We start from the raw sequence: 14,286 nt of genomic DNA, 5'->3' as shown, positions 1-14,286 counted from the left end.
ATACATTACAATACTCCAATAATTTGCATAAAATTGATATTCTTTGGGGATGACAATGGGGCTGGTTTTATATTCTTTGCCCCCCACCTCACTCTTGCTTCGAGGCGTTTTTTCTTTCTCGGCCAGTCCTATTACACTCGAGTTTATATATATAACTTATTACAAGTTTATTTGAACTATGTCCACTACAAAAAAAGTTCTATAGCCGCATTTTTAAAACGCGGCTATAGCTCAGAAAAACGTGGCTATAGCCCGATTTGGCCTATAGCTGCGTTTTTTTAGGCCGCATTTTCAAACATGGCCTCAAATCCATAACTATAAGCCTGAGGGGTCTATGGCCACATTTTTTCAAATGCAGCATAGGACATACTCTAACCACATTTTTTAAACGCGGTTATAGACCCTTATATCTATAAAAAAAAAATTTGATTACCAAAAATTAATTTTCGGTAATCAAAATTTTTTTTTTAAATTAAAATTTTAATTTTTAAAATTAATGCTTTCAAAATTTAAAATTTAAATTTTAATTAAATTAAGAAATTCAAAACAACAATACAAACCCAGCAAATTCAAATTCAGACAAAAACCCAGAAAATTTCAAAATTAATCAAACACAACATGCCCACAATACAAACACAACATGCTCTAAAATACAAGAAAACAGTGCAAGAACACAAACTGAACATCTCCTTCAACAAAAGTACAATCTCAAAAATACAAAAATCCCTATAACATAAACAGGTCCAAAAAGAGTCCATATGCCCAAACCCAAAATTAATCAAAACACAATCAAACAAAAGAAAATAATTTTTGGCCATGGGTTAGAGAAAAATAAAGCAAACAGAGAAAATTTTTTGAGGCACTTTAGCTTCATTGATTTAAAATCTTCAAGTCTATAGCAAAAAGAGACTCAACCTTCAGATCTACTGCAAAGAGAGACAAAGTTAAAGGGAACAAAAATGAACAAAACCTCATATTTTCACAAACCCATTCATACAGCATTAGTGGGAAAAAAAGATTAATAGTGTGGGTCAGCACTTTTTGGATCTCCGGCAACATAGATCGATGATAGCATGCACATATGAGAGAGAGATTGAGAGAGTTGTAAGATTAATATGAGAGAGTTTTTTCATTTTTTTTTTTTGAATGACTAAGAGAACTGTCATTTTTTTTTTCTTTTGACGAGAGGGAGTGTCTGAGATTTCCTAATTTGAAATCTTCAGATTTTTTTTTTTTTGGAATATTTTGGAATATGTTTAGGAATATTCTATGGCATATTCCATTTTTTGTTTACGCTGAAGTCGAAAATTCAGCTTTTTTTATTTTTTTTATGGAACATTTTGGAATATGCCATAGAATATTCTATGGCATATTCCATTTTTGTTTACGTTGAAGTGAAACCGTCTGGGGTTTTTTTCCCTATAGCCACGTTTTTAAATACGTGGCTATAGGTCCTCCTTTAAAAAAAAAAAATATATATATATATATATATATATATATTTGGCTAGCCCTATAGTTACGTTTTTTAAAACGTGGCTATAGGTTATCCTCTAAATATATATATTTATATATATATATATATATATATATATATATATATATATATATATATATATTTGGTTGGACTTATAGCCACATTTTTAAAACGTGGCTATAGGTCCTCCTTTAAAAAATATATATATTTGGCTGGACCTATAGGCACGTTTTAAAAAACGTGGTTATAGTTCCTCCATTAAAAAATATAAATTTGGCTGGACCTATAGCCAAGTTTTCTACCGTGGCTATAGACGTAACTCATAGCCGCGTTTTAAAAAGCAGCTATTGGTTAAGTCTATAGCCGCATTTCTTAAAAACGTGGCTATAGGATAGCTATAGCCGCGGTTTTGCAAACACGGCTAAAAAAAACGTGGCTATAGACCCACGTATTTTGTAGTGATCATTGATAAAACTCATAATTTTTTTTAAAAAAAATAAGTCCTAACATTACAAAACCTTCTTAAAGCATAATAATACAACAATTCAAGTATTACAATACACAAAAACAATTCAAACATAAGTTTGAAAGCTAATAGAACATATGTATGCCTTATAAAAATAAATAAATAAATAAAACCTCTAATTTTTTTTTCAATTGTTTAATATAAATTGGGCCGATATAGGGGGAAAAGTTAACCCCTGTCCGCACCCCATTTGCTATGTAGGATGGGTGAGGTGGATACCCCGCAATGCCACACTATCTCTAGGAGGTTCAAATCAACCCCCTAAGTTAGGGGAAAAAATTTAAATATAATTTTTTTTTAATTTTTTCTTTGATCACCCTACAATTATAATTTGAACCCCCTAAAAGGCGCCCAACAACAAACCAATTTGATGTACTATCTTGAGAGGGGGAGGGGGAGAAGAGGCTCAACAAAAAAAAAAAAATAGTAATTTGTTGATCTTATACCTTAGAAAACGACAATTAAATGGGCAATAAAGTGTAAACACTAAGAGACAATTAAGGGTAGGGTAGTGGGACAATAGGGAGTGAAGGCACTTTTTTTTAATGATTGTATTGTTGTGTAAATTCTTAATATAGTAATGCAAAAGATACAACTAAGATTCTTCTGAATGAATTACAAATACCAATAAATTAAAGTATTCTAAATAAAAATAATTAAAGTTCACTTAACCACAATAATTATTTATAACTTTATGATTATAAGAGACAATAAATGACTTCCAAGATTTAATCCAAGTAACAATAATTAATATATTCATTATATTAAGAAACAATATGTCCAATTAACTTATACCTAAGATAAATGTAAAGTTCACCATATCCTTAATTCTCTTACTATTACTATGGATAAATTTTTTATAAGGAAATCATGTGTATCACGAGATTCTTCTCCTACCTAAGATTCATCTTCTAAGAAAGCTCGTCTTAACTTGAAAAATCTTCATTTGGATCATGGGTTACAAGAAAATATATCATTTTATCATCCTAATTAATCATTAAGATGAAATAAGGATATATCATTTACAAAGACATATCTCTAAAACCTAAAAAATGACCAAAACACTCCCATAAGCTCCAAATTGATGTAAATACCCCCAAAATTTTCAAAATGATCAAAATATCTCTAAAACCCAATATTGACCAATAGGGTTGTCCATAGGTTAGTCCAGGTCAAGTTTGTGTCCAACTTGAAACCAACTCGACTCTATTGGGTGGCAGATCAGATGACCTGCCATCGATTGAAACAATGATTGGATCTATTCGAGTCAAGCTTGGCATGGGTCAAATCGGTTTTGGTTGGAATCAAGAAGGGGGTGGCGCTAGGAGGATCTTGTTAGAGACATTAGTTTTCCTTCAGATCTCCAACAAGATCTCGGCTAGATCTAGGAGAGATCGCTATATTTTTACCAAATCTAGGCAGAATCTTGGACGACAATGTGTATTTAGATCAAATAACTTGCCACTCAATCCACTAATGTCGGGTTTTGGAGGTGGTCGCCTACTACCGACCTTTACAGGTGTCGATTCGAGGTGTTCAGCTCAATTTTCGGGTGTCTAGGTCAAATGGCCGAGTCTGGTGGACACTTTTATTGACCAAAATAGCCCCCAAAACACTTTTAAACCTTTAAAATTACCAAAATACCCATTGAAAACATCCAAAATTATTGAAATACAACTGAACTTCCAAAATGATAGAGAAATTCCCCAAAACTCTAAATTACCACCAAAAAAAAAAACTAAAAATGAATGAAATACCCTTAAAAGATCCAAAATTACTAAAGAGCCTCTAAACCACTAAAGTGGCATATCCTCCATCAAATCTTAAAATTAAATACTCCTTGAAAACTCTAAAATGACCTAAATAGTCCCACCTAGAGGTGTTCGCGGTGCGGTTTTGGGCCAATTTTAGCACTGCACTTTGTGGTGCAGTTTAGCAAAAACCATAATTGTACCACACCTCAGTTTTGTGGTCACATGTGTGATGCAGTGCAGTGTATAGTTTAGCTAAAATTATAACCGCACCGCACTTCATTTTTGCGGTCACATGCAATGTAGTGTGGTGTATAAGATGCAGTTTGAAGCCCATAATACACCTACTATATAAAAATTCAATATATATCACCCACAAAAATTAAACTTAAATATCCAACGTAGCTACTGACCCATCACTTCCAAGTGTCAATATACCAATGGCAACAATCAATAAAATAATAATATAATTAACAATTTTGTGATATACAAGCTATTTTGTCCTAAGTAAATAGTGCAATAGGCCAATAGATTAACTTTAACAAAGAGAACTTGAATTGAACACATATATAGAGATAAATACCACAATAGTAGATTGAACCGATGCAATGGTAGTGAGTAGTCTAGTGACAATTCGTGTGGAAGTGTGGCGGCTAGGGTCTAACGGCTGAGAGAGTGATAATATTTTTTTTTTTTTGTTGAGAAACTAATACAGTGAAATACAACTAGGGAGCTGCTACTAGGGTATTAAATTATTAATGTATAATGTATTTGATATTTTTTCCTTATTATATAAATAGAGAGAGAGAGAGAGAGAGAGAGAGGGGTACGGTTTGTGTGGTTTTCATATTATAAAACCGCAAACCGCACTGCACCACATTACTCTTTCACAACTAGTCATTAAAGACCAAGATTTTGGTTAAAAACACGAAAACAAAAAAATTTTGATTGAATCGTGTGACTCATTCTCTAAATCAAACATGCGTTGACCTCTATGGTTGTCGTGTCACAATTCTTTAAAATTACTTGCAAAACCGATTTCCACTTTGCCCAATTTCAAAATCCATGGGTTGGACTGTAGAAATTGGTTGATTGTTCGAGGTAATGTTGGAAGAACAAAGTTTGCCAACAGCTATGCCATTAATCAACTGTTTAAATTTCTAATTTTTGTAGTCTTAAATAATTCATAAAAAATAAGTTTATGGATCGAATAGTAAACAATATCTAATTTAAATGAAATTTAACATGCATATTAAGAACATACAATCCAGCAATTAAATTTTCAAAAATATTACATGTTAGTTTTTTAGTAGGAGTTTGTAGGCAAACTTTGTACCTGGAAAAGCTCAAATCCTAGTTTAACTATTTTGATTTTGAGCAAAGGAAGTTCAATAACTCAAAGTGCATTGAATTTTTCATTGAAAAATTAAAAGGCCTTTTTCTTTGTGGTAGACTCAAGTGAAGCGCCATGTAAGAATGAATTTTTAGAAGAAAAATACAATAATTTTAAAGGCGCACCCAACTGCATAACCAATTTCACAACTTATTGACTTCTGCAACTGTCTCATTTTCACAACTTACTAACTTATGCGACTATGAGTAGTGACCATTTTTTGCTCATATAGACATATCGCTTTTCGTCAACTAGTCATAATATCACAATTCAATAATTTGAGAAATTGAGTACAGGAATGATTATGCCCATAGCATTGTTGGTAGTATAATTGAAGGAAGTTTGAGCTGTTTGTTGGAGGGGTTGGACCCTAGTGCCCAAATGTGTTTGTGGCCCTATACAGCTGCTTTGTTTGTTGATTTATTGGGCTTAAAAAACCATATGTTGTGTGGTGTAGCAATTTGATCTCTCCGGACTTGTAAGCCTATTTCCGTGTATTGCCGTCCATTTATTGACTTGAGCTTAGACATGGTCGAGCAAGACCTACACACACAACCAAATAAAGGACTCACAAAAAAGAACCTCGATCAACTACCAATTTGAGCGGGCTACAACAATATGTCTAGAGTCAATAATTGTTTTCATGACATTTTCCTAACTGTTGAGATAGTGAATTGTAAAAGATAGACAATAAAATGATGTTAGCGGTAAATCCATATAAGAATTTGTAACATAGTATCCGTTAACAACTCTGACTACAATTTATGGCGTCCAACCAATGTCATGGACACTACCTAACATTCAGTGTACTGTGTACCATTTGTAACGTAGTATTGGTTCCTTTCTCCTCTTTAATGCCTTTCTTACCTGTTATTTTTCTGCTTAAAAGCAGCTCGATTTGGGTACACTTTAGGAACAAAGTAGAGACAAACCAAATAGGCAGAATTTGTAAATTTTAAGCTAACAATAGTTAGACAAAGTGTGCAGTTGACAAATAAACCAAACAGCACCCATTGCAGGTTGACAGTTTGACCTACTTTCTACTGCAATCTGCAGTTTGGGTTAAAGGTTCATATTTTTTTGTCCACAATAAATGTTAGCATTCCTAGTGCATATATTGTATAATCTAGTTGGTTGGAAGGAGAAGGGAGGGAAGGTTAGGGGAAGGAAGAAAGAACCATTTCATACTTAAGACACGAAGGTGAAAGGAAAAGACAACATGTTTCTTTCTTCTGTCCACTCCAAACCTTTCCATCTTTTCTTTTAATCCAAATTTAATCAAGTCTCACTCACTCAAGATTTGTTTGAACCATAGAGACTGTAAGTGGTTAAAATGATTGTAACTTGAATAGTATGACATCAAACATAAAGCTACCGCATCGGACTTTGCATGGATTCTCTCGCAGGTCAAAAGGTAAATCAAGCTAAAGGACTTTGCAATTAGTTCAGTTCTGGCAAGACTGATTTTGTATGAGTTGTAAATTCTCTCTTTAAATATAAATAAATTTTTCATAAAAAAATTAACATGTCATTCACTGACCCTGTAGCTAATAGTTGAGATTCTTGAAATCCAGCTGCTCCAAAATATTGCTTGCTCCTCTTTGCAAGTACCCAAACACTCTGCAGTCATTGGAGCTTGTCGTTACATTGGGCTAAGGTTACTCGTGCAGCCAGGATTCAGAGACAAGAGTCGTTTCCATTGCTGTGAACTGATTTAGTAGTACTTCCCCTCTTAACAGGAGAAAAGAAACAAAGGACCAACAATCACCACTGTTCATCCTTTCCATACTTGCTTCTGTATTGTAAAAATTTGCAAACACTTCGAGACAAGATGCACAACTCGTAAAATGCTATTTCAGCACCATAAAATAACCACATTATATATACAAAATATTTGTATGTTATACAGCATTAACAATCTTCACTTTATTTTGTAAAACTACCCCCCCACCCACCAACACTACCTTCTTTCCCTCTTCATCTTCCCCCTTCTTTCTTTTTTCTCAATAAAGAAAAGATGGGAAAATTTTTGAGTAAAAGTGAAAAGCATTGCATGAGGGAGCAGCTATCCTAATCTGATACACGTTATACATGTAAAAGCAATTTTGCATCAAGAAAGTTCTTCTTGAATGTTTGTGGTATGCCTGTGTATCAAGTTTGGGCTTGAGTAATCAACACCACTATCAGAAAATGAAATATTAGATGATACAGATGACTCAGGAATCGAGTTTGAAACAGGATTTGGCTGAGGGGCTTGATTCCTGAAACTCTAAGAAGCCGAAGAATATGGTGGTCTTGGTGCTTCAGGAGCTGCATGCCCTTGAGCTTCTTCAGCAAGTCGTCTTAGAAGGTTCAGGACAGTGGGAAGAAACCTTGATGAAATTGATAGTAGTCCAGCCAGCTGATAAGAAAACACATACAATATTCAGCATCTGTTCAGAAAAGGACAAGCTCAGATTTAAGCAGCCTCTCCTACATCATCATTCCTCAAAGGGCTTGTTATGTTTCTAAACTTTGTTTGTCTAAAAATGATAAGAAAGTTACAACCAACTAGATATCAAACAATGCAATGTCAAAATTTTGTACGATATGGTATAAATTGGATTTAGCTAAAGTATATGTTTGGTTCCTAAAAAATTAGCCAAATTTCAATTTCATCCCTAGATAATATTTTGTGTCAAGTTAGTCCTAATAGTTTTTCAAATGGGTCCATGTAGTCTGATGAGACTATAGTGGTACCCATTTATTATGACATGGTGGTGCATACCAAAATAAACATGTTACCTATTCAGCCAACTCTCAAAAAACTCAGTGGTGAATTGTGCTCTGCATTACACGCATGTGCAGCAAAATGGTAAGGAAAATGAGGGAAGAAACTTCCCCCCACAAATATTTGGGAGTTGGCTTTCTAAGCAAGATGTGTATTTTGTTATTTATCAAGTTAAAAAAAAAAACTAAAATAGTGCACATCAGCCTTTCTGGTCACAACTGTGTTAAGAGAAGAAATTGATTCATTTGATAAAAAAAGTGGGGGAAAAACATAAAGAGTAACTTGAAATTTTTCTGATAGACAAAATTGAAATTGAATTAAAATTTTAGAGACCAAGCATATACTTTAGCCATTAATGTTTAATTGATAGCAAGGGATATATTACCAGAATAATTCATGCAGATACAACAAGCCTTACATTGGAACTGTATGGATGTTAGAAGTGGTACCATTTAAAAACTCATGGACTGAATAGCAGTTGCTTATAACAAAGTCATCTGTAACAGGTCTTATTTCATAAACATTAAGAAGTTAGGTTTTATTTTGTTAAACCTGAAGATTCATTTATTTTAAATAAAGGGAAGGTGATTAATTTTCCTTGTATACTCACAGTGTTATTTTGAAACTCTCTAGGTATGTCCATCTGTACCCACAAGGCTTTTGATAGTAAAAGGAAGATAAATAAAACCATGAGATAGAGCGGATTCCTGTTTTCATTTAACAAAACGTGTCAATGAACACAAGAAGACTAAAGAGCCAAATGCTAAGAACATCAGACTTAAAATTAATTATACAGGGATTAAGAGACTGCATTAGCTAAAATTACCTTAAAAGGAGCATAAATTCATTAAAACCAAGGACAATCATTGCCAATATCGCCCATGGAGGAGGTAACCAATTATTACTTTTCCTATGAGCCTCCTAGAAAAAAAAGGATCATACATGAGTGTGCCAGATAGGTGCCAAGATGAAGAGAAAAGATCATGAGCAACGGCAGAGATAAGAAACAAATGAATGGGGGAATTTTCACATTTTAAGACCAAGAACTAAAACACTATCAATTCCCAATACAAATTCATTTTTTCATAAAAAACCAAACTGCATTAAATAAATCACTTGTGAATAACAAACTGTTGCAGAGGAGAAGCTAAATCTATAATAAAGTGAGATATTGACAAACAAGGCAACGTATTTAACAAGTTAAACAAATAATTCCTTGTTTTATTTGTGTACTTAATTCTTAGGACTAAAGTGCTTTTCCCAATATGCATTGGGTCTCCAGAAAACACAATGTCAGTAAACTCAGATTCCACCACAGGAAAACCCTGCCTATGAGCACAATAACAGTGTAGATCTTAGAAGCAGGCATTTTCAATATAGTTAATCACATAAACAGGGGCACCAAACAATTTGTACAAGAAAAATAATCCAATTGGGAAATAAAATTGACTCAAATATAGATGAAGGAATTTTTAAAAGCATAGTTTAAAATTAACTGCACAACTACAATGACCTTTTTTTTTTTTGTGCTTACAAGTGGGAGTGGGGGATTGAAAAGGGTAATGCCACTGAGCCACAAAGCTCTTGGCATTAAGTTTACATAAGCAGCTGCAAAGATCAAGTTCCCTAGTAGTGAACAATCCCGTGGTGACATACAGCAAAGTCAAATAGGAAACCTCTCCAAGAGAAACAATGCTGACATTAATTTGGCAATCTGCCCGCTTCCTCTACTTTTCCCTCAATTTACAAGTTGTTTTTTATTCTTTAACATAACACTAGCTCACAACCTCTAAACCTCACATCACCATATTTTATTTACAGTACAATGACACCACCTAGATTTACGAGGGGGGAAAAAAGCTGGTATTTTATTTTTAAATTCAAGGGTCTTTTAAAGATAATTTTCCAATCATTAAGGTAGTATTCAAAGTCCTAAAAAGCTTCTCAAAATCATCTCCTCTACCCCTTTTTGATATTTTAACAGAAAAAAATGCCCTGATTTAAAAGGAGCCCAATCCTCAATATTCCCAGGTTGAAATTGGGGCATCCTATGCGCTGCCACTAGTAGTGTCTTCTGTTAAGCAAGCTCCACCCAATTCTCAATATTCCCAGGTTAGGTAGTAGCTTTTCTGCTAAGCAGTTTCCCAGAAAATGTATCCTAGACTCAAAACTATCCTCAGTTCAGTAAAGTATAAAGAAATCAATTCAACACAAATACATCTGGTGCAGGAGAATCTTAGTCCACAGCAAAGAAGGCCCATTAGACCATTTTGTCCAGCCCGTAGCTATTACAAGACTAGTTATGTCTCTATGTTATGTTTTCTTTAAAATCTCTTTTAGTATTTTAGTGGTCATGTGGCTAGCATATGCCTTTAAATAAAATGGAGGGTTAGGATTTTTTTTTTTGTTATAAAGAAGAGTAAGGGCTAGGATCCTAAGTTACTAAACGTTATTATAAATACTCTCTTTTGAGTTATTGTAAGCAGTCTTTTCTTTACGGATCAAATTTCATATTTCCTAGACTTTGGGCCTAGAAATTGATTTTTTAGAGTTCTTACTTCAAATTTCAATCTCATTTTCTTCTCCTAGCTATAATCTTATTTTACAGCTAGAATTTATTTTAACCCTTTGTAAACATCAATTTGCTTGAAAGGTGGCATCTTTCAACTGGATCATATCAGATCTACACAGGATCTTAAGTTCTCCTTTCCACATAAAATGGGACAAAAACAAAAGAGCCTAGATCTAAGCCACACTATTCAAATCTGAGTTGAAGGTTGTAACTTTAGGCTGTGGTTTAGACGTTATGGGGATATAGGAAATCAAGGCTGGTAGACAAAGATGGCTGAGATGAGTTGTATAATTAAAGACTTTGAAAGGCAACCAAGAAACCTTAAATATACAAGAAGGTGGGCTTGAAGATGAGAAACATGATATAGAAGATGAAAGCCCTTTCTTGATGCCAAACTCGTAGAATGCCACAGGAGGCAGATTGGAGGATCAGTTGGTGCACTTAGAGGATTATTTAGACTGGGAAGCTAGTTTGGAGGCTTATCTTGAGTAGACTTCCATGACTGAAGATAAAATGTGTTGTTTGTGAAGCTTAAAGTGAAGGGTATTGTGCTTCAATGGTGGAAGAGAGTTGGTGAGCAGCAGGCTTGACAAGGCAAGAAAAAAAATCAAACACAAGAGTACATGAAAGCAAAGTAGCAGTAATAATTTTTGTCAACTAATTATGCAATGGAATTGTGTGAAAGATCCCATACATTGAAACAAAGAGGAATGTTTGTGGAAGAATGCACTTTGAAGTACAAAATCTGTCTATTTGAGTTGGCATCTACCAGACTAAAGAGAAAATAACATCATGTTAACTTAATGGTTTAAACCAATTCATTAGAGATGAATTAGGAGTGGTTGATTTGTTTAACCTTGAAGATGCTCAACAATATTCCTTAATGGGAGAAAGTCAGGTGTTGCATTATGATATGAGGAGACCCTTTGTTTGGAAGAGTATACAGTGCACCACGAAGGGGTTCAACAGTTGTGTAAACTTCATAGTGTTCCATGTTGCCATGTAGCAAAAATGATTGGTTGACATACTATCATAATGATCCAAACAGAAGAGGAAAATGTTGCTAATATTGATGGGATTAAAAAGGGAAGTGACGTAGTAAGATATGAAGTACAAAGCAATTCTGATCTAGCTGATTCCAATGATGGTTGGGGGTCAAAGGTGCTATGTTTTGCATTTCAAGAAGAGGGACACACCTCATATGCATGTCCACAATGGCGCATGTGACCCGTGTAAAACTTGAAGAGGAAGAACTGGTGCTACCAGAGTCAAACAATGGAGGTAAATGAGTCGAGTGTGTTTAAGCACACAAGCCTCTTGGAGCCTAGACGTTCACGCCTAATAAAAAGTAAAGCACATATGTTTCAACTATAATATAAAATTATATCTAATAGAAGGATTCATATCATATACTAGAAGAGAAAATTTAATAAACTCAATTCCACATAGAGTGTTCTGTTTCTGATAGAGGTTTACTCCTCAAGAACTCAAACTATATTTTTAAAAGAGTAGACAGATTCTAGTTTGGATAGAGAGAGAGAGAGAGAGAGAGAGAGAGAGAACTACTAAATCTAAAACATAACTGAAATTAAAAAAAAAAATTTATGGAAAAAAATTTCAGAACGCTATCCCCAATTCAGTTGGGATTATGGCTGACTTAAGTAGAAATATTTCTAAAGCAAAAGACCACTCCCACCACCACTACTTTACTACTGCCTGATCTTTAGATTAAACTTGATTATCTATGTAATTATTAAAAAAAATATTGCTTCTCTGTTTGTACTGCGGGCTTCTTCTATTCCAAGTTTGGTGAGGCTGGGACTGAAAGATGGGACTTCATGAACCCATAGCTACCATCACTCAAGCTAACAAGCTCCACAAGCAGCATTTTTACCTCACATCCAATAAGGGTAGACCCCCAGTTCTTTGTCCCTTAAGTAGCACATTACATATTCATAATGATAAGAATTTTGCTCCCTTTAGTTGTGGTCACTTTTCTTGATTGAAATATTAAAAAAAGAGTGTGAGAAGCTATTTAAGCAGTTGTCTCTTAAATTGCACATTTCATATTCATAATGATCAGGTTTTGCTTCCTTAAGTTCTGGACACTTCTCACCATTGATATATTAAAGAAAGAGAATAAGAAAGCTATTCAAGCAGTGCTAAGCATTTCTAATGAAGCAAGAAAAACATAGGCCTTATGTAGACCTTATGTAGGCCTTATCTGAATGTCAATGGCCTTATGGCCAAATGGCATGCCACCAGTGGGGTAATTTCAATCCCCCATCTTACACTCGGAAAAAAAAAAAAGGGGGAACTTAGGTATTATCTAATCTAGCCAAAAAGATACAACCTTTCAAGCAAATTTACAAGCAGAGGCTTTAAGAAGAAACTCCAGCAATAGAACAAGAATCAGAGATTTTGTGACTAATGTTTGGATTCGTTCAAAGGCCTTATATGTTGATTTGATCCACCCAGAATTAGCAACCTTTAAGCACTCAATGATAGGACTTATGATAGTGCTGGAATTTCTGATAAATCTATTGTAAAATAAGGCTAATCCATGAAAGCTACAAACATCCCCCATAGATCGTGGTACTGTTCACTCTCCTTGATAGCCCTCTCTTTATCCAATCAAAATCCATTTACTGACACAAGAAACCCAGTATTGTGACGCAAGAAAGAGCAATTCTTCAAGTTCATAGAGAATTTCGCTTTGTTGATACCTCTAAAACTTGGTTCAAATGATCTTCTCTAGTTTCAAATCTACATCTTATAGCCCAAGAAGGGTTTACCTACCTCAACCATAACATGTATGAAAGTGCTTGATGCATAAGAGTCAAAATGTCATCACTGGCTACTCATTAATCCCATCTAGTGTCTTGAATGTAGTCTTCCATTTATCACCACTCAATCTAATATGACAATATCACTCCTCAAGTCTATTTTTGGAGAAAACCTTGATCCAACTAGCATGTCAAACATATATGATAAACAAGGGACTAGAATCTATTACTTAAAATCCTTTTTAGATATAAGCAAGAGCAATGGCAGCACATGGGGATTTTGCTCTCAAATACCAAACCTTTGGCAGTCAACTCCTCAACTTGCTATGCATTTCAGCCTACTACATAGGTGGCATTCTGTAAGTTGGCAGATTTGTTATTGCTGCCCTTGGTACTAAATCAAAAGTCTGTTGAATAATTCTCATTGGAGGACAAACAGCTCCTTAAAATTTTATAATAGTTGCCCAATCTCTACAGGATAATCATCAAACTCCAAAAGCTGAACTTCTTTCCCAAATTTGTCCCATATCTTGATTTTCAACTTCAAACTTTTCAGCAGCCAAGATGCCATTAACCTGCTGTCTCAAGACAAAATTATGATATCTTCCATAAGAGGACAAGCTATATTTGTGTTACCCTTCAGAAGGAGTATGTATTAGCTGTAATGTGATGGATCATGTCATTGTCATATAATCATGGTCTCCCTAAAATGTTGTGACATGCATCCATAGGAAGACACAACCAATTTCGCTGGCTTGTCTTCTATTTTCGCAAGCAAACATGGTCGTAGTCACCTTGCCTTACAATTTGTAGAGACAGGAATAGTCGAGCTTTTGAAGGTGTTGAACTTGCATTAATCTCAATAAAACCTTTATTCTTGAGAATTTTGTATGATTGGATATCTACCTTCGGAGGGGTTCATTCTACTTTTTTTGTAGATTTTATTTATCTTTTAAACTTTCAATTGTAATGTTTAAAAGTAGCTCTAGAATCCTACCTATATACTAGAGCTTT

At 34.4% G+C, this 14,286-nt stretch overlaps 1 long non-coding RNA gene across 1 annotated transcript; it reads right to left on the bottom strand.

The window, feature by feature from the left end:
* Positions 1-7,051: 7,051 nt before the first annotated feature.
* On the bottom strand, positions 7,052-10,148 carry LOC142637290 (uncharacterized). Its single transcript, XR_012844593.1, has 3 exons — positions 8,741-10,148; positions 8,525-8,621; positions 7,052-7,545 (listed from the first exon to the last, which is right to left on the bottom strand). It is a non-coding gene; the product is annotated as an uncharacterized LOC142637290 (long non-coding RNA).
* Positions 10,149-14,286: the final 4,138 nt, after the last annotated feature.

The sequence above is a fragment of the Castanea sativa genome, chromosome 5 (assembly GCF_040712315.1).
Source record: "Castanea sativa cultivar Marrone di Chiusa Pesio chromosome 5, ASM4071231v1".
Taxonomy (NCBI): Eukaryota; Viridiplantae; Streptophyta; class Magnoliopsida; order Fagales; family Fagaceae; genus Castanea; species Castanea sativa.
The sequence above is the reverse complement of the archived record's forward strand: the minus strand, read 5'-3'. Positions and strand labels throughout refer to the sequence as shown.